This window comes from Sciurus carolinensis, chromosome 1 (assembly GCF_902686445.1).
Source record: "Sciurus carolinensis chromosome 1, mSciCar1.2, whole genome shotgun sequence".
NCBI lineage: Eukaryota > Metazoa > Chordata > Mammalia > Rodentia > Sciuridae > Sciurus > Sciurus carolinensis.
The window spans coordinates 76,275,497-76,297,242 of record NC_062213.1 but is presented as its reverse complement, the minus strand read 5'-3'; the positions used below and the strand labels follow the sequence as shown (position 1 = coordinate 76,297,242).

The following is a 21,746-nucleotide window of genomic DNA, read 5'->3' as shown; positions in this document are numbered from 1 at the left end:
GACAAAACAGAATTCTCAGTAGGTGTCTTTTTATTGTTTTTAAATTCTCTACAGAGAAGACAACCCCTTAGTTGCAAGGAGAACAGCTCTTACCTCCCCTCCTCTTTTGAAACTGTGAAATAGCTATTGTGACATCAGTAGTTTTTATTGATGAGGAAACTGGGTCTTAGTGAAATTAAGCAATTTTACCTCAATTCCTATAACTGTAGGAAATACAACAGATATTTAAATCTAAGATATTTATTTATTTATTTGGTACTAAGGATTGAACCTTGGGGTACTTAACCTCTGAGCCACATCTCCAGCCCTTTTTTAATTTTTTATTTTGAGACAAGTTCATCTCACTAAGTTGCTTAGGGCCTCACTAAATTACTGAGGCTGGACTGGAACTTGTGATCCTCCTGCCTCAGCCTGCTGAATCACTGGAATTACAGGTGTACACCACCATACCTGGCACCAAGATTCTTTTTTTAAGTCTTTTTTAACCTCAAGAAACATAGCTTATGAGTTTAGGAATAATATAGGAATCAATAGGAAAAAAAGTGAAATATGTATAAATAAATAAATACACATATATATGTATTATTGCATATATTTTATTTGTATAAAATATACATTGATTTCTTCCTGAAAACTGCTTTATTACAGACATGACACAAATAAAAGAAACATTGACTATGTAAAAGCTAAGCAGTTAAAATATTAGTTGAAAACATTAAAGAAAGCTATCTTAAGTGGATGTTAACAATTTAAACATCCATTAAGTGATAAATTTTATAATATAGCCTACATATGAATAGAAAACGTATTCTCAAATTTTCATGAAGTAATCTCAATACAAGGCACATTATGATACTGTTGCATGGATTTCAAGTGTTATAAGTGAATATGGGATTGAGAGTCATCATCTGTTTATAGATATGTAGTTTGCTAATAAATAAAGATTCAAAAGAATTTAAAATAACTTACTAGAATGATCAGATCAGGAATAAAACCTTTAGTAAAACTTTATAACCATACTATATTAGTCATTTTTAATACAATAAAGTGTTTTGAGATTAAATTCACTGATACTAAGTGTGCAGATAAACAAGTTCTAACAAATAAAGACACTCAGATAATAAATAACCTTCATTAAGATATAGAACATTTGCGTCATCCCAGCAAATTCTGTCTTGCACCTTTCCTGTTAATTCCCACTTTACCAGCTCTGGAAGAAATCATTGATCTGATTTCAGTCTTCATGAATCAGTTGTTATCTTTTTAAAATTTATATGAGTGCAATAGTACAGCAGTGGCTCTTTGTGCTGGTTCCTTTCCTTCAGTATCATGTCTTTAAGATTTGTCTTCTTTGTCTTATCTGCAGATCATTCCCTTTCACTGATAGCAGTATTCCATTGTTTGCATATACCACAATTAATTTATCTCTTTTCCTGTTAATATTTGTATTGTTGTGCATTTTGAATAAAGTTCCTACAAATGTTGTTTAGTAAGTCTTTTCAGATATATGTTTCCATATTTCTTGAGTAATACCTGTGATTGAAATTGCTGGGTCAGAGGATAAATGTTTCAGTAACTTTCTGGAAACTGTCAGGGTTTCCCTTAGCAGTGCCAGAGGGTTCCATTTGTTCCGTATCCTCACCAACATCGGAAATTTCTTTATTTTCAGTGATTCGAGTGACTATGAAAAGTGTCATATTAAGGTTTTTAATTTGCATTTCCTTGATAGCTAATGATGCTGAGTGCCTTTTCATGTACTTGCAGATCATTTGCTTCTTCTTTGTGAAATATGTTCAAACTTTTTGTCCTTTTTTTTAAAAGTTGGATTGTTGTTCTTTTATTATGGATTTGTAGGAGTTCTTTATTTTTTCTGGCTAAATCTTTTTTCAGGTTTATGTATTAGATCCATTTTCCCCCAGTTAGTATTTTGCCTTTTCAATTTTTAAGTGTCATTTGACAAGCATTTTTAATTTTTTAAAGAACAATTTATTGATTTTTTAATAATGATCTTTTTGGGGACTTCAGAAAATGGTTACCCTACAAAGTTGCTCTTCTTATTCTAAATGCTGCATAGTTTTGTTTTTGACTTTCTTGTGTGTGATCTATCTCAGGTTGATATTTTTGGTGCAATGTAGGGGTTCGAGTCTACTGTTTTTTCCAAATGGATATTCAGTTGTTCCTTCATCATTTGTTGAAAACGCTTTTTATCTTCTTTTGAATTGTCTGAGTGTATGTGTCAAAATCAATGCTATGTATGTGGATCTATTTCTGGACTCTTGTCTTGTTTGGGTCTGTTGGTTCTTATTAACACCACTATTTGGATTAACCTTGCCTTTGTGGAACAGCCTAACTGTCCTTCTCAGGGAGGAGGATATTTTCTTATCAATGTGAATGAATGCAGATCACCGCCCATCTGGCTTCCTTACAGTGGCTCACATATCCACAAAGTGCACAACATCACTAATACATGATTCTGACATTGAATTTTGCAGGTGGAGTGTGTTATGCAGTTGAATGACTTCAGTTTGTTCAAATACAAAAAATTTGGTGCAGTGCATTCCATTTCACTGCGATTTAGGTCAGAGAATTATGCTGAAAAGAAATATGTTGAAGGCATGAGTGAGCACAGTCTACCGAGCGTCCCAAAACTGTAAATCAAAAAGGAAGATAGATTAACTGAATTTCCAATTAATTTCACAGGACTGAGACCAACTGATATTTTAAATAACGATGCTTTCGTGTTGCTTTTTCTTCATTGCTAATAGAGTTTTTTTTTTTTTTTTCCTTTCTTTCCATTCCTGCAAAATACATCCTCCCAAAAGGTACACAGCATGGAGTGTATTTTTAGAGAAGAGAATTCTTTTGCAAAAAGAACAAGGATATAGAAGAAATTCTATATAAGTTTTATTACTGAAAACAAGGGCATTCTCAGAAGAATGACAATCATGAATCAAAAAGGGTCATCCTGCTGTGTCCTGGGGAATGAGGATCAGTCCATCAGTGCAGACTCTATTTCTATGTCACCAAGGGTATCTATCCCAGAGACTAGGGTGGAATATTCATTCTCATTAGCTGCACTACCCATCATTACTATGGGGAAGCAAGGCCTGTAAGATTTTTCTATTCCTTTCACCCAGAGAAGCTAGGATCCACTCTTTTCTGCATGGATTACATTCAGACAAAGAGAAATTAACTAGTGCTTTAGTTTGACTCTAGAAAGTCCACTAAATGATCAAGTATTAAAACCTTGGTCCTAAGCTTAGTGCTCTTGGGTAGTGGTGGAAACCTTTAGGAGTTAGGGCCCAGTGAGAGGTCTTGGGTCATTGAGGGGCATGCCCTTGAAATGGATAATGGGATTCCAGCCTTTCTTTCTTCGTTTCCTGGCTGCCACGAGGTGAACTAGCCGCCACTTCACCCACTTCTGCCATGGTGTACTGTGTCACCACAGACCCAAAGCAGTGGGACAAATGGGTCATGGACTGAAACTTCCAAAACTGTGAGCCAAAGTACACCTTTCTTCTTTTTAAAGTTGATTATCTCAGATTTTTATAGTAAAACTGACTAGCATAGCTAGGAACACTCATATCCCTAGTGTCATCTCCTCAGTGTGATGGGATACTGGGTTCCATCTTTGTAAAGTTTATCCTTGTTTGTGTTTTTAACAATAGAAATAAACCTGAATTTATGCTTACCCTTTGTGGGGAGATATTGAAAACTAGAAAAACTTCTTTAGTCTGTAAATTTTGCAGAATATCATCAAGATATTGGGTGGGAAATTGCTATCACTGCCCTCTGGACTTCTGTAGTTCTTTTCAACTAATCTGTTAGGATTCTGGGTCATTTATTTCTATTATAGAACATTTCTGGGACATTAATTTAAAAGACTTCTATATAATTGAGTACAGCAATTGCTTGTGTAGGCTTGACTCAAATTTTATGATAAAAAACATCCATCATATTCCTTTCCATGTAAGAGGAATTTAAGCTCTCTTCTTCATGAGAAGACCTGTCTGTATTGGAATTAAAATAATTTCTCCCTGAATGGGAACACTGACTTGGCAAAGATCATGAGCAGTCATTCAAGAGGAATGCAATTGAATACTTGAAATTTAAATTAGCTTGTAATCTGACTTTGAAAATAAAGGAAAAGAGAAACCCAAGGAAGTTTCTTCCAGGTGAAGAAATATCCTTCAAGTCACTTCCAGTTACAAAGCTAATATCACACACATGATAAAAGTAATGTAGCAATAAAACTTACCTTTCTCATGTGCTTGTTCTCCCTTATACCTTATAGCTGTGCTTGGGAAAGGTGCCCTACATAGGGAGAACTCACATCTACAAAAACGACTTTCAAATATCACCAGAGATTTATAATCTGTCCCAGCAATGTTTGGAACAATTGCCTTTTTTTTATAGTGTCCATAAAGCATATATTATTAACCAAAGAAAGATCCCTAAATAAATGACACAGATTTTCTTCTTTATTTAGAAGCTATTCTGAGGTTCATACTTTCAAAGGATTCTTTCTTTTTGAATAACTTCTCCCTCATTCTCCAAGGACACAATATTATTCTTGTTAAAAACACCAAGCGATAAATGTTGCAGGTGAATCACATTCCTTTAATGAAAATGTTCCTATAGTTATTGTCACTGCCTTCAATGGAATTATATGATGAAAATTGTTTCTTTACTGTAGAAGAAGAACACAGAATTGCCACATATGTTATTATATGTAAATAGAGAAAAAATAAGTATTCTAAATAGTCACAATTTTTGCAAAAATTTAATGTTGTAAAATGAAACTGGTAGGTGATTATTTTCAGTGAAAAAAAGATGTTTGGTCTATACAGGTGATTATACACTTAACTGGTACAGATGGAACTGGGCTCAATTTGCTTGAAGGCAAATATCTGTTAAACAAATCCCATTTGCTCATTAATTTCTAATGTGGAATTTTAAAAAATTGATCTCTAGATATAATAAAATTAACCATAAAACATATACATGTAAATGGAAATATCTTTCTGATACTTGAAACCTATTGAACCATTATATATTAATGATACTGAGCCATGATTCACACGATTTTTAAAACCGTGGAAGTAAGAATATATTCAGTATAGGTTGACATGCTGAAATATGATTGCTTTGTTTTACCTTATTTTAAACTCGGCTCCTACCATTGCTAGTAACAATCCGTAAAGCTTCAGAAATGTGCCAAGATTCCAGTCCATCTTGAATCACACTAATGTTTCCAACTTTATATCCAAAGAAATTATTTTCTATTTTCCCCATCACTTAAACTTACTGGCTTCTTTCCAGACACTTAAATCTGACTGTCTTTTCCAAGTGTAAAAGAATGACTTTAGATAAAAAGACTGTCCAAATAACTGAAGGATGACATATCTGAGGCTTATTTAGCCATGAGGACTTGCACCAATGCCAACAGAGGCTTGTCCTAATGTCTAATAATAATTAGCAAATTGGCTGACAATTCCAAGCAGAGCTTTTGGTTTCCAACCTAGTGCTTTGACTGATGGCTGGGAATGGTTAGCCCGTCAAAATCCTGTTTGCTAGGGCTGACACTTACATAGGGGTTAACAAAGCTGAGCTGCACTGTGTAGGCTGGCAGCAGGCCAGACCAGATGACGAGGGCATGAGGCAGCAAGAATCTTCAAGTCTGAGATTTTGAAAGGCTACTTATTAAAAACTTGCCACCTGCAAACTGGAGTTGTAGTTCAGTGGGTAGAGCACATACTTAGCATTTATGAAGCCCTAGGTTCCATACTTAGCACCAGAAGGAAAAAAGAAAAATGTCACCTACAGTTTTTATTTCTTTGTCTTGATTAGAAGTGAGAGAAAAAAATACCAAGTTTTTATAAATAATTTATGCTCAATGTTAGTAATAAGAGTAGAAAAATGAAACAGTTTTGACAAATTAGCCATCTTTACCATGCAGAGGAAAACCTATTCATATTATATATTTGTTGTAGACCCTTTCTGTGTATGTATTCAAAGTATATATGTATTTATATATATATATATATATATATATATATATGCAGAGAATTTGAACTAAACTGGGAGTCCTAGTGTATACACTAATATATAACTGTTTCCTAATATTCAGTAGTCCCATTTAATAAATACTCATCCATAATATCACTAAAATAATTATAATGTTCACTCAGTCCTGTTTACACAGGACTAGTTATTTATTTAATCAACTGACTATTAGCGAAGGTTAAAAATTTATTCTTTCCTCTACAAAGGAAACTGATAGATACCTTTTTTCATTATTTTGTTTTGTTTTGGCACATAGACTGAATTATTTCTCTAAAATGATTTTCTGAATATCTAGGGATAAAGGTGTGCATATCTGTAAAATTTTTGAGAAGTTTTTTTCCCCAGACTGTCCCAGGATTAAAAAATTAAATTCCCAAACTTCTAAATACATGATTAAATTATTAAGAGAGTAACAATTTTTATCTGGATAGTGCTGAGGGTTTGATCATTATGTATTTATATTGCAGACTTCTTTTTCTGAGAGAAGTTGATTTTTCTGACAGTGTTCTTATTTGGCCTGAATTTTTCCCTTTTTCTATCAGCCATCAGGAGAGCTTTCATGAGGTTTGGGAAGTGCTGAGCACCCCATCAATTCTTTCTATATCTAATAACTCATTTAATTCACATAACATCATCATTCTCATGCTAGGGATGAGAAAATGGAAGCATAAGATGGTAAGCAGTTTACCCCATGATACCATCTAGAAAGAAGCTAGACTGGGATAAAATATAATTAGGTGGGAGAGAAAAATATGGTGAATCTGTTCTAGCTATGTAATTTCTCCCAAGAAATATCATTCAATACACAATATCTGAAGTTTTGATGTGGCCCTTTTCAAAACAACTATCCTCTGGACTCTATCAACTTAGAACTCTCAAAAAGACTCTAGATGAATTTCATAACAAATGATGCTCTGTAATTACATATTTGTTTTGATACCGGTCTAGTCATTCAAACTTCCTAGTGTTAAAACATAATTATGCAGGCTTATGTCATGCATACTTGAAGTTTCCCATGAAGCTTTTCCTTAAAATAGCAGCATGTATTACTCATGCAAGATTGTGTGCTTTGGTTGTGGACAAGAAGTACAGAAATGCATTCAAGATCTGGTGCTGATGCTGTTTGGGACTATTTAAAATGAGAGGAACCTTCATGTGACTGAAACACTTGGGCATTGCACTTTAGGACAAGAGCTAAAATTTAGGGCATTTGCCTATTTATTCTGTTTAATTATCCCATGGCCAATATATAGAGTTCACTACTAGGTTCTGTAGGGAAAACAAAGAGTTTCCATGAGATCAGCACTTTCATATTCTAGAAGATGTGTTATAGTTTAGATGTGAAGTGTCCCCCAAAAGCTCATGTGTGAGACAGTGCAAGAGTGTTTAGAGATGAATTGATTAGTTTATGAGAGCATCAACTTAATCAGTGAGTTAATTCTTGTTAGAGATTAACTGAGTGGTAACTGAAGGCAGGTAGAGTAGCAGGTGGGCACCAGGGGCATGCCTTTGGGGAATGTTTTATATATGGTAAGTGGATTTTCTCTGCTTCCTGATCATGTCCAGAGCCGCTTTCTTCTACCACATTCTTTCACCATAATATTCTGCCAGAGGAATGGAATTGGCCATCTATGGACTGAGACCTCTGAAACCATGAGCCCCAATATAAACTTTCCCTCCTTGTTCTTGTCAGGTCTTTTAGTCACAGCAGTGAAAAAACTGACTAAACCAAAATGCCTGTTAACATCCAAAAACATGATATGATATGAGGATAGAGGGAAGCTAAAAGTATGACTCTTACAACCTAATTCAGAACTCTTATTAGATAATAGTGTTTATTTATTATTATATTACCTTGCCTTATTAGATTATTATATCTATTAGATTCTATTACATGCAAAATTATTTAATAATATCTCTTGTGCCAATGGTATGATAATTTGTGTGTGTGTGTGTGTGTGTGTATAGGAACAAACATGATGTTAGTGAAAAGAGGAACCAAATAGGATGGAGTTGAATCTGGAGTCCCTAAGTGAGTCCTGTAACTGCCCATTGCCTCATCCCTAAAATACTAAAAAATAATAATAGAAAAAAATAAGAAAAATGCTTTCCTGACAACATTTAGTGGATTCTAAAACCAATACTGTATGTGAAATTTTCTTATCAAATGCAAAGCCTTATTAAGGTGTATTCTTTGGTATTGCTACATCTGGTTCCTTTTCTGTCACATGATAGACAATAAGTACTACCTGTTATAATGAGGAGAGACAGGGAGAGCCTCAATGACAAGGAGCCCTATTTGGAGCCGCTACACTGCAGTCTAATTGCAGAGGGTGCTTGTGCTTATCATGGGGCCAACTGACTCCCCAGGACCAACATTATTTATCAACTTCCCTAACAAAGGAAGGAAGGCCTTCTTTGTACCTTATGGGCCAAGACTGTCTTATTCATCTTGTTTATAGCACCTTGCACATAAAAAAATACTAATGTTTGCTGAATCAATGGTGCTACACTTATGATGGAGTTACTTTCTGATAAATTTAAGTGGGAAATATTAAGTCAAAAATTTGTTTAGAACACATAACCCACTAAATAGTACAACTTAGTACACTGTAGAATGTCAGGTTCCACCCCCTCCCCGATCCTGGGCAGGCAGCTCTGACTTACTGCTGCTGTCCAGCATCAGGGACTTAAAGTGCTGGCCTCTGATGATTCCAACTCAGAATTCTACGTATGGTTTCTACTAAATGTGTATCTCTTACATACCATCATAAAGGTCAAAACCATTTAATCAAGCTATCATATGTTAGCAATGCTCTATTCTGGATATTCTTTCTGTTTTATATGAATTTCCCCCCTTTTGGTCAAGAGCCTTCATGTGTTGCTCTAAACAATATGCAAATCAAGATTGCCCTGTTTTATATGAAAAGTCTGAAGTGAAGGTAAAAGAGTAATTTTTTTATAATTCCTAGCAAAAGTCAAGAGAGGACAATGACAGCACATCTTCCTAAAATGAAAATGTGGTCTTTGCTTCTTTGCTTTGCCTAGCTACGAGGACTAAGTAAAAGACCTCATCTGTGAGGAATTCAAAGATGTCCTAAGTTGGGGCTTTTCCTGCCTTCAAACCTTCTATTGTGCTGTGTGTCCTTGGTGTCTCAGCTTTGTCACTGACCAAGGTGGTGAACACACTAAGAGTAGTAAGTAGGACAGAATTCTGTGTTATGAGAAATGGTAGTCCTAATTTGGTGGCTTATCCCCTTTCTAAATACCATCCTTCTGTGAGGCTCCCAGCTACTTCCTGCCTCAGTCACCTGTCATGCATCCCAACCAGTGATCTTAATTTAGGCCAAGACGTGCTGAGTGCTCACCAGTTTCTGGTGCTCACCTCAGAGCTAGTGTTCAGTACATGTATAAAAAACTTCATTGCAATATATATAGGGAGCGTATTTTCTGTGGAGGAGAAATGGCCTGGCTAAGTGACTTTAGGACAGAGAAGGTTTGGATCTAGGCTGCTAAGGTTGTGAGTTCTTGGTCATTTTGTACCCTGGGGACAGAATTTTATATTTTAGGAAAAGGTTTCAGGAAGGAAATAAAGCATATCCAATGCACACCTTAGTCTGTGTAGATCTTTTTGAGGGTTATTCCCATACCTAAGATTTTTTTTTTTCCTTACACCTTGTGGCCAGAAGAATGAACCATGTCCTTGATTGCCTTCATGTTAGTGGGGTAATCCTAATGCATATCAACCTAGGATAAAATAATTTCAAGGTTAAAACTACTGACTACAGTGACTTTTCATTGGGCAGTGGGGATGACAAAAGATAAGAGAGATTGGGGTCACATAAAGTTCCATAGTTATATAGAGGAGTGTAGCAGGCAAATAGCTCTTGGAAATGCGGAGATGATCTTTCCAAGCACTGTGGTCAGGCTCCTTCATTCAGCTCTCTCTCTGCAGCCGGATGAAGGCGTGTGACTCTTGAGAAGTCTTTTAGGTGTGCGAGCTCTGCTATATCTTCAATTCTTAGATGCAGTGTTGGAGATTCTTAGACAGCCCAAGGTTGCCAGGGTTTCTGTACCATCGTATGATTGCAACCACTAGCTGTTTGGGGCAGGCCTCCGAGGAACACACCTCCTGAGCCAGCTGGCCTCCTCTCCACTTCAAGCCCATCCTTCCCACCCTCTTCCTCACCCTCCCATCTCTCTTCTCCAGTACTATAAAAAATGGATCATTCCAAAAAAAGAAAAAAAAAAAATGCTGGTTGTTGAGAAGGCACTACAAAATGCACAACTGGCTTCTAACCCAAATTCCCCAGAGCTGGTCTGCTTGGGTTGCCCAACAGGATGATTGTTCAAACATATCATCCTTCCCAGCTGGCAGATTTCCAGGAGGCTTGAAGAACGCATGCACATGCAGTGCACTGGTGCACAAAGGACCCTCTGGGGATCTACTCAGGCTTTGGTGAGGAGCTTGGGATACTGGGTACCTGTGAAAGGAGCAGGGAGCCAGAGCCTCATGTGGTGTTGGGAGCAGCTGGAGTAATTTCCAGCAGTCTGTCCAGTCTTAGCCCAAGCATGTTACAACTGAACTGAACACCCAGCATGGCAAACTCTTCAAAAAGAAAAGCTGCTATTTGGGTGTTAAGAACAGAAAAGGAAGGGCTGGACACTTGCCTTCTGATTGTCCTATTTCTGATAGCCCGAGAGCCCTCTCAGTCCAAGTATCTTTTCCTCTCTGTGGCTGGGGGTGGTCCTGTGATCTGGGGCAACTGGTTCTTGACCTGTCTGCCCAGCTCCTTCTGCAGCAACTTCACACTGTGGCTTGAATTCCCAGGATAGAAATGCTGCTCATCAAGGTCTCACTCCACACTTGATGTAACCTGGGACCCTGGCTCATTCTGGAGCAGGGCTCAATTGCTGGTCTCTCCTCCTGCCTCCTGCAGAGCTGGGGTACAAAACAGGACTCTATCTGCCCCCCACCAAAGAAAGTGGAGACACAATACCTGAGTGACAGGCTTGTGACTTGGCATCCCTCTTGGGGCCAGGTGTTGTTCATCAGAGAAACTGCACTCCTGGCCCTCTCTCAACAAAATAAGGAGTTTGATGACCAGTCTGAAACCAACAACCTGAATATTCTGATTGTAAAGATAACTCCGAGTCCTGTTTTTTGCTTTTTGTTTTTCCTCCTCTTATGGGGGGCGGGTACCGGGAATTGAACCCAGGGGCACTTAACCACTGAGCCACACTCCCAACCCTTTTTATGTTTTATTTTGAGAGAGGGTCTCCCTAAGTTGCTTAAGGCCTCCCTAAGTTCCTGAGGCTAGTTTTTTAATTAATTAATTAATTAATTAATTTATTTTTAAATCTTTATTTTTACAGACTGCATTTTGATTCATTATACACAAATGGGGTACAACTTTTCATTTCTATTGTTGTACACAATGTAGAGTCACACCATTCATGTAATCATACATATACATGAGGCTGGTTTTGATCTTTTCATCTTCCTGCCACAATCTCCTGGGATTAAAGACCTTCACCACTGTGTTCGACTTGAACCCCGATTTTTAAAGGCATCATTTTTAGTATGTGAACCCTAATTTTTTTCTTCCTAAGGGGAGAAAAGTAAGAGAATTCCACCTGGAAATTCTCAAAACACCAATGGCTTGCTTTCCTTTCTTCATTCTCCCAGGTCGGGAGAATCCAAACAGAACTTGAGGAAATCCATGCTGTGGGGCAGATGGTGTCTGTGGAGAGGCTCCTCCTCGCCTTGTGCGGCAAATGTAAAATGTATGTGTTCTCATCCTCTGTGCCAGGCAGGCAGGGGACACTTTCAACTGGGAAGATAATGGGAGTCTATCACTAGGAAGAAGGAGATCTTGAAGGAATCAGTTGGATCAGCGACTGGACTTGCAGACGGCTTGGACCCCCTTTCCCTTCTTATACTTATGCTGTTGGATCTCCTTCCTCCAACTTCATCCTCTGGCCCCAGTGGCCTCTCTGTGACCTTCACAGCTCTTGAAGGTCACTACCCACAGGCCAAAGGAAGCCAGAATGCTCACTTTGAGCCCAGTCCTGCCTCTTGCCCCACTCAAGTGCCGTCACGGCATCTGGCACTGCACTGCACTGCACTGCAGTTTACCCACCTGGTCACTGTCGCTCAATCACTTAATAAGCATCTTGCCCTTTAGGAGTCAAAACACTTTTCTTCCTCCTACCAGTATTTTCAAGGCCCAGCAAAAGTCCTTGCATCTAGCGTGTGCCCCAGACTACTATTGATGGAGCAAATGAATGATTTTCATCATGAAGGATAAGTTGACTGAAGTCTGAAGACAGGATTCCCAATAAGTGGGTGTGTAGCAGAGTGACTGTAGGAGAGATCACCAGTGAACTGTTCCTTTTCAAACCAAACATCAAGTCAGAACATGTTGGAGGATGAGATCTAAGGACAGTTGCTCCCTTCCCTCAGAAAGTGTCTGTTTAATGTCTTATACAAAACAAGCACGAAACAAATTAATCAAACAGCTTTTTAGTGCCTATTTTGAGCTAGCAGTCTGTTAAATGAAGAGGAAGGCAGAAGCCGTTAGATGTTTCCTAGATAAATGCCTGGAAGTGTTACTAGTTGGGATCCCGACAGCCTCCAGGGAACCATGCCTCAGGCCAAATCGCTGAACCCAGTACCTCATGGAGTTTTCCCTCCTGATAGTGGCGATTGCACTTTGATAATCCACGTGCGTGATGCTTCGAGGTAGCACATGCGGCAGCTGCTTTCTCTGACAGATTTGTCTCCATCCTGGAGGTAGCACATGCGGCAGCTGCTTTCTCTGACAGATTTGTCTCCATCCTGTTTTTCTGAGTTGGTATGTGTCTACGTTTGTACACAGTTTTCAGTCTCAAATGTGTGAGCCATGAGTGCCTGTGCTTTCCCCTGAAGTTCATGGGTCATATCATTCCTTTCACTGATTTAATTCCCAACAGCTTTTGATACACAAAGATGGAAGGATGAAATGCCCCTAGGTCAGTATTCATTTTCCACGGCTACTGACTTCTCCCTAGGAATATTTGGTTTCTTAGAGTAAATCATGATGCCTGTGGAGTAGACCAGATTTTTGTAAAAGGTTTCAGCCAACAGTCAAAGGAAAACAAACCTGTAGAAGTGAGAGGTTTGCATTTCATCATTGGATTGGAACCGAATTGGGAGGACATACTAGTGTCTAGGAATTATGAAAAATAAATTGAACAGATTAACAGTTATGCTTCATATCAATCCCAGATGGACAGTTAATTCCATAGAACAGAGAAGACAAAAATGACCTTAGGGGAAAACAAATAGATAAACAAATCGCAGGACCAAAAGTTGCATTTGACTAGCTGAGTTCTCTCCCTTTTTTCCATAAACTTGTCATTTAAAATTTAATCCAACTTCTCTTTACAAACATTCCCCAATTTATGTTCCATGCAAAAATACTTTCGAAATGTACACAATTTAGTGTGTACTGTAAATCATTAGTGAAATACAATTATATGTCTATTATTTTCTGAATATTTCTTTTAAGATCTGTTCATGTAGAATCAAGAGAAATTAGTGATGATTACATATCCAAGTAGAAGCAGGGGAAATGACTTGCCCTGCTACCATGATTACCAGTGATGGTCCTGCGTTGTAAATCAAGCCTGCTATTAGCTTGTCACCATTTGTTACTTCTGAATGATGCTTCTGACAAAACTGGACAATAGACAAGCATTGAAGCTCTTCATTTGAGTATTGTGGTACTGGAAAGGAAGGTGGGCAATGTGAAGTTGTATGAAGATCACTCTTAGGAATAATTGCTTAATTCAGAACTCAGAATCAAACCACCCCTGTGCAAACTGCTTAAAACTCATTGACAGTCCTTCCAGTTGACTCCAGACACAGAGGCATTCAGTCACTTGCCCAAGGTCACACAGTAAGTAAGTGGAGGCTCTGGAACTTAAACCCAAGAAGTTTGGTTATTAGAAAGCATACTTTTCACCTATGCATCAAACTACCCCTTAGAGTTTTTGTCTTCCAGAACTAGTTTTCCCATTAAATTGTGCAGTAGGCACACCTTTACATATTTTTTTTTCCAGTGATTTCTGAGATGCATTTCCATGCTTTGCAGCTCTAAATTATTATTAATCATTGTAGTCAAGGTTATGATTTTTGACACCCTGATTAGACTTTTCCAGTGTGGGTGGAAATTTGCATGGTATTTTAAACTATATTGAAGAGAGATTAATTACCACTCTACAACAAATAAGTGGCACATTGCTGATCAGGGTAAATAAGGTGAGACTTGGATTTTATGGCACATTCGCTATTATTTTCATCATATTGATTTGGTGATTTATTCTTCAGTGCTGGAATCTGTTAGTTAAAGGTAAGTGAGCAGGAAGTACTGTGCATTGATTTAACCACTCTTTGTTTCTCTAGATTGGGGGGAAATAATGCACTTTAAAAATTGCTTACAGTTTAGAAGGTGACACATTAATCCTAAAAATGACAGGAAATCAAGATGATTTTGTCTGTGGGGTTTAATTTATTAAAATTTAATTTGCTCCTATGCTTTGCTTCAGTAGCTCTGTGCTAGCAAACTAGCTATAATTAGATTAGCAGTCTGCTAAGCGCTGGTGACAGCCTGTGCCTCAGAGAGCATGTGCTGGATTCTGCATGTGCCTTGTCCTCATTGGTGGTTGGTGTTGCTGCTCGCCCGTTCGATAGGTTTCCACAGTAATCTTTATGCTGCATTAGAGACATAGATACAGAGGTACTGTACTGTGTTCTTGCAACGGCAAGGTGCTTGGCTGGTGATCTTAAAGAAGGAGTAAGGCACGGAAGAGCAGGCGTTCCTCTTTGTTGTAGAGCATCGGTGGTTAAGGACCTCCAGCTGCAGGAGGTCAGCGAGCAAGTCTCAGTTCATGGTAATTACTCTAAGTCTTTATCTCTTATGAAAAAACACAGCCATGCATGAAATGAGGCATGTTTGTCATGCCATCTATTTAATTTGATCTTGCTTTGTTGATATTGTGTGTACTCCTGCATTCCATACAAAAATACATTCTCTCGCAAAAGGCTTGCCTGGTAGATTAGCCACCCTGTTCACAAAAGACTGTTGTTTTTACCTGGATTCAAGGGTGCATGTGCTTGGGAGTGATTCTTATTGGTCCCCTTCTGTTTTGGAAAGCCCGATGCTGCATGGATTTGGGTGTCTTTGTGGGTGGGGTCAGGACTCAGTGGACTTTGTTTGCATCGAGTCCATACTCTCCCAAATAATTAGTGATCAAGGAAAATTTAGTGAAACAATTTAATTAGAACAAGGCAGCAACGCCCCTGATTCGATGCTGGTCTTAGCAGAAGTAATGTGCTATTGTTTCTTCAAAGATGCGTGCAGCCTTCATTTTGGATGGTTTTCTTTGTCTCACCTTTTGTAGTTTTCATGAAGCTTTTTTAATAGAGAAAATGTTGACATATCTCATTCTGCCAAAATATATGTAGGTATGTATTTAGCTGTACCTGAAGGAGAAATTTTTGACTCCTGGCTTTGTTTAAGAGAGACACTGTTTTTGGAGTTGACATGTCATCACAGGAAGGTGGGGTTCTTCTACTTACTTTGATGACTGTCTGACAATGTTTTTTTTTTTTTTTTTTTTTCTATTAATGGTTACCTGGATTATTTTCTGAATTGAACAATAATCTTAAGTTCTTTAATAAAGGTGACACATTCTGAAGGAAAAATATTTTAAGTCAGTAAAGCTGAGGTTCAAACACATAAACAAATGCAACGTGAGTTTGTGCTTCTCAGCATACCTCCTATTTTATGCCCAGAGAATCCCTGCTTCCATTTAGTCCTCAAACTTCAAAATTAATATCCCCCCGGTATCAGACTGTGGAGTCCACAGAAACTTGGGCACTGACTCACCAGTCACAGGGCTGGCTGGCTGCCACCATGCGTCTGCTTTCAGCGGAGAGTCCTCCTGGTCTCTGAAAGCCCTCAAGAATTATTTCCAAGCTCCTGAAAAGCCAAACATTACCACTTACATATTTTGCAAAGGTAACTGCTCTGATCTAGAACTGTGTCATGGTTGAAGGAAGTCAGTGTATTCTTGAGCAGAGGAAAACTTGAGGTTACTAACTGTGCTTCACCATTGCACTCCCTCGTCCATCCTGGGGGCAAAAAGTCAGCCACTGTCTGAGTTTACTCAGATGACAGTTTTAAGGGGGAAAACCAAGGAATATTATCAAAGTCTGCCACGGACTTTAATCGAGTCTGGTACATAGTAAGAAAGTTTGGTAGCTGTTGGTGGCAGTGCAGGGTCTCTGTGACTTAAGGTGGTCGGTGATTTCTTAGGCTCCTTGGTTGGTGAAATGAACGTGAGTCTTTCCACTTTATTTTCCATCCCCTGGATACAAACCAGGCCTCGTTCCCATGGCAGACTGTGCATACAGTGAGAGCGCAGTTTCAGCTAGAATGGCTTTGCTTGTCCTCAAAAGTCCAAACTCCTCTTTTGTCTCCTCTATGGTTTTTTTCCTAATAGTATCCCTACTGTGATCGTGGGCAAAAACCTTTCTGCCTCTGGACACTTAGGCTTGGTCCCTTGTTTTGGGAAGGATAAATTGATGCAATTCTGTAATATCCTTTTTCCTTCTCTTTCAGTCTCCTGAAATACTTCCTAAATTATCTTGGTCTTGGAGAGTTTGAAAGAAATTGACTGCTATAAGAGTGAATTGTTGTTGTCCTCTCTTTTAGCCACTATTGAATATTTGGGTAAACATAAGCATCTTATAGTCTTCCTTTTATGAGCAACTGTATCACAGAACTAGATGGGAAGCAGGTCTCACCGAGGTCCATTCTCAAGGCTGTGCCTTAAAGAATTTTTGTGTCTGAGGGACTCCTTAAAAATTTACATATAAATTATGTAATGCACAGACAAGCCTATATCCTGAGCTATATGGCAACCCAAAGAGCCTTTTAACATGATACAAAGGAACATTTTAATTTCAGGACTACATAAATATTACTAATGATTTTACAAAGTAACCGAAATAGGCATGTTTACCTTCAGATGCGTCACATCTTACTTTTTTTTTTTCCTTACCAAATTAAGGGAAATTTACGTATTCCTGAAACCAAAAAATTAATATGAATTTCTTGACACTTTATAGTTTTGTTCTTTCCCTTTCTAAATTCCATAACCCATTACTGATGAGAAAATGACATTTTTCACCAAGCAAAAACAGATTTAGCAGCATGAGCATAAACATTTAATATTTTAAAAATTTATACCTTTTCTGTCATACAGTACTTTCTTTTTCTCCTAGAGGCTTATAATCACAGCTGGCCAGGTAATCAGTTTAAAAACAGAAACTCATCCCATGTAGAATTTGATGTGCCACAAAACAACACGTTGAAGAGGGGCTGAAAAATAGTGGTATAAAGATGAGCGGTGGGCTGTGTAGGCTATTGGACACGGGTCCTAGTGGCTTTGCGACTGGCCACTGACTGTGATCTCAGAAGAACTGAGAGAGATCTGTCATTAGCAATTGATGTGTATTTCAGGCTTGGCCCTCCTAAAGTTGGATTGAAAAAATATTTAAAAGGACACTAGGCCCCTCATCTGAATGTAGCTTTTTTTCTTTCTTTCATTATTTTATTCTATAGTTGTGGGTACCCTCCATGAGCTAGGCTCTGAGTTTGGCTTTATTGAGAAGAGATAGAAGGCACACTCCTGTCCTGCAAGAAGCACCTACTGAGCAGGAGAGCCAGCTAAATAATTAATAATAGGGGGAGGAGGAGCAGACATAGGCATCTGGTTTGGTGGTAGCAAGGTGTGATGACCAAACATTTAGAAAGAGGAATGGGGTGCCGGAGAAGACCTCAGGAGGACTGAGATGGGATTTTGTACCATCTTGACACCACACCCACTTCTATTAATGCTGAGCAGAGGCTGGTTTGGCCACAGATCTGTCACACACTTTGAAGTGTCACCATGTCGTCTTATTTCAGGTATATAATAAATGCAAAGAACCATTTATTTTCTTCTCCTTATTAACTCTTCTCAGAATCCATACTAGATTGTTGTCTGGAGGTATTTTTATGTTTAATATGTTTACATCCCTGAGATTTGAAATTCTCAAAGGTACCAATAATTTAGAAATGCATCTTAGAGGAATCACAAAACACTTTCATTACTACTGTACTCCAAGTACTTTGATGATTACTTTTGAAACTCTTTGCTTTGCCAAGAAGTAAACTTTTGCTCTTGTATGCCTCTAGACCCTTGAAAGTTAATTATTTCAAATGTGCTTATTAAACACAGGCTGGACTTGGATTATAACATTTCACCTCACCACATCTGCTTTTTGTATACATTTAGAAAATAAGTTCTAGGAAGTTTAGATAATTTCTTATATATTGAATTTAGGTATCTTAAATCTTGCCACATTTGGTGGTGGTGGGGCACTTTAAGAGTCACACATCTTCACTAGTTCTTGCCACCAGTAAAATCTCTACATGAGAATAGTGTGTTTCTGCTTCCATGGGACCTGCAGTCCTAAATCTATCCTGCTTCATGCTGATAAGCTTTCACACTTACTCTGTGGAAGCTTTGCTGTCCCATGTCCTCAACCCACCCCACTCGCTGAGTTAGCAGGATCCACCATCCCTCCCACCCCGAGCCACGGGCTTCAGCTGTCAGCAGCTCTCTGACCCTCCTGACCTCTGCAAACAGCACCCTCCTGTAGTCCTCCTGTCTCTGATTGCTCCTTCCCAGTCTCCTTTGCTGCCTGCCTTCTAAACAGACACTTGCCAAGGGCTGGCCTTTGCCGGCTTCCTGTCCATGCTACCTCCTTTCCATTGGTTTCTCATCCCCAGCCATGCTGTGTCCACCATTCTCCTCCCCTCACTCCTTACAGCCAGGCTAGCCTGCCTCAGGGCCTAGGCTGGTCTTCTTCCTGGAATGTGCTTCCCCAAAAGTCCATGGCTTATTCCCACACTGCCTTCAGGATTTTATGGGAAATGGTGCCACGTCAGTGGGACATTCTGAGATCATATCTATTGTTTTTATTTGTTTTTTCAGTCTCTACTTTCTGGAATATAAATTCCATGAGATCAGGCATTTTTTGCCTTAATCCCCAGAACTTTGAAAAATGGCTCAGTCAGTATTCATTGAAAGAATGAACAAAGGAACAAATGATTTCTGACATCAGAGTGCTAGAGTACTCTTGTAGCAGTTGAGATCTCTGCCCTAGCCAAATGATTATTGGTGAGCTCCTCACCTTGAGGGCCTTAGTTTCCTGCTCTGTAGATGGTAAGGGAGTACCAGTTCAGCCCTAAGGCCCTCTGAAGTGCTAATATTCTTATCAGTTCCAGAAATGAGGTAATGTCCTATAAAATGTTACTTATGGGACTTCTCACAACTTGATGTTATATTTCTCTTTCTGTATAATTGCTATCTGTGGTTAAACATAAGGAGCAATTGAAAGAAGCAAAGTGCCTGTCTTCTAGATGAAATATGTAAAATCGAATGCATTTGGGTTTACTGACATCTGCTACCTGTTTTTAAAAAAATGTATTAGCCAATTTTTAAAGGAATTCTTATTTTCAGTTACTAAATATATTTAATAGTCTGTCTGTTTTTGTCAAATTAAAAAGAATATTTATCTTCTTTGCCTGTGTTTTTAGTTATTTCCTGCTACAGAGAGCACATTAAAAAAGGAAGTCTTCTTATGACCTCTGCCTACCATCCATAAAATACTCATTCCTGTTTTAGGTAAGTGTATTGCTCTTCTTTGATACATACTGAGCAAAAGGCGTTGATTTCTTTCTTAACACTTGCGTCATTATTACAGTAAGACAATGACAGTGAGGTTTCAGATGTTTTGCTATCTGGCCAAAAAAAAAAAAAAAGAAAGAAAGAAAAGAAAAGAAAAAAAGAGAAAGAAAACAAAACAGTCATGAAAAAGTAATCCCAGACTTTGAGGTCCCTGCCAGTAACAAAATACCATGATGGATTTGCTTTTCAAGGCTTTCTGCATATCTGCTAGTAGTTATAGTTTGTTAAATGCTGTGTGATGTGTAGTTCGTAATCCCCTTTTGTGTGCATGGATTTGAAGACAACTTTAAAAATAAACATCCTTACACCTAAATAGGTGCCCTGTCTGTGGTGAAGGAATGAGATGGTGGGGTGCATTCAGCAGCAAAAGCAGTGGGAGTTGGTGGGGGGAAAAGGTCACTGCAGATGGCTACCCAGAGAGGTGGAGTGGAGAGGGTGGAACCTGGATACCAGCCCAGGGGATGAGATTGGGCAGGACAGGTGTAGGAAACTGACCAAGCAAGGAGACCTGGAAGTGCACAAGGTGCTTTTCCCCATGACCACCCATTGCCAGAATTCCTTAATTCCTTTCTGGTCTCTAGTGGATCAGAAGAGCCCAGAAACATCCTTTCCAGGTCTCTTCCTTTTGCCAGACCTCTTTTCCTTTAGAGAAACTGAACAGTGGTCAAGGTACAGGTGGTTTCCCCCTCTATGGAAGGAACACGTGAGGAGGTTGGGAAAGCTTAGGAAAATGGGAGCCAACTCCTCTGTGAGTGGAGAAGTTATAAAGAGCAATCCTCATGAGAAGAGTCTGAACCTGGGGGCCCACACTTGATGGACAGCCCTCCTCTAGCCTCCTTTCCAGCATCCATGAGCGTTCATATGTAATGCACCCTTGCTTATATAGTAGGCCATACATTTTCTAATTTATTTTTATTGTGTTGTGCAGAATATTGTTTAGGTAGATTTTATTGCTGCCCAAGAACTTCAGAATCTAACTTAGGCTGCCAAATAAAAATTGACCTGTGCCAGGTAGAATTCTGCAATCTGTGGAAAGGGAGGAATTAAAAAAAAAAAAAAAAAAGCTAACAACACACCTCAGTGCTGTACCTTGAAGACCATCACGCTTAACACCATCTTACTTGTCTTCTTATCCCAGACATCAGTTCTGATGAGAAAGCTAGGGCTCCTGTTGTTTGGAAGGAACCCACTGTCTTCTGTCTGTAACCCTGGTAGTGCTGAAGTTATAGAATTGCTCCTGACCACAGGTGGATTTAATGAAGAGTGCTTTCCAACAGGGCCCGATTCTCCACTCTGTATCCCTCTAGGGATCCCACTCATCTCAGGATGCCCACAAACGAGGGGTTTCTTATGACATAAGACTTTCAGTTTTAACCCTGGAAATTGGAGCAAACTAGGACATGTTGGTCCCTTTTGCGATTCCGTCACTCCCACTTGTTTGGACATGGTTGCTTGGTGTACCTGCTCACCAGGTGACTTCTGACATCAGTTGAATTCGAAACCCTGGTGGCCAGGAAAGAAGCTGAATAGATCTGGAGGTAACCTCAACTCTGATGCTCACTAACCTTGTAGATGAATTGGATCTTGTTGCTTTAGTTCTGTGAGCCTCTGTTTTCCATATACCAAATGAGAATACCAGCAAGCCAGTAGGGATGTTGAAAAGGTGACTAGAAGTTGCCTGATTCAGCATAGGCACAGGAGGAGTGGATTCGTCTCCCCTCTCACTGTCTAGAGCTGACATTTGGTTACCTTCACATGCTTCAGTAACTGTTTTGAGTTTTATTGATACTATTATTAAGCTAGATCCTGTGTCAGGAAGGAATTAACCATGT

The 21,746-nt window shown here is 38.8% G+C and overlaps 1 protein-coding gene across 3 annotated transcripts in view; it reads left to right on the top strand.

Annotated features, from left to right (window-relative positions):
* The window catches only part of Fam110b (family with sequence similarity 110 member B), a 144,496-nt gene that overhangs the window by 63,115 nt on the left and 59,635 nt on the right, over positions 1-21,746 (top strand). For 2 of the 3 annotated variants that reach the window (XM_047529257.1, XM_047529249.1), the window contains one exon: positions 19,764-19,851. The gene's annotated coding sequence lies outside the window, so the exon portion shown is untranslated. Of the gene's footprint in view, positions 1-14,777; positions 15,004-19,763; positions 19,852-21,746 lie in introns of those variants that run through there. The other variant, XM_047529265.1, reaches the window with a different exon arrangement.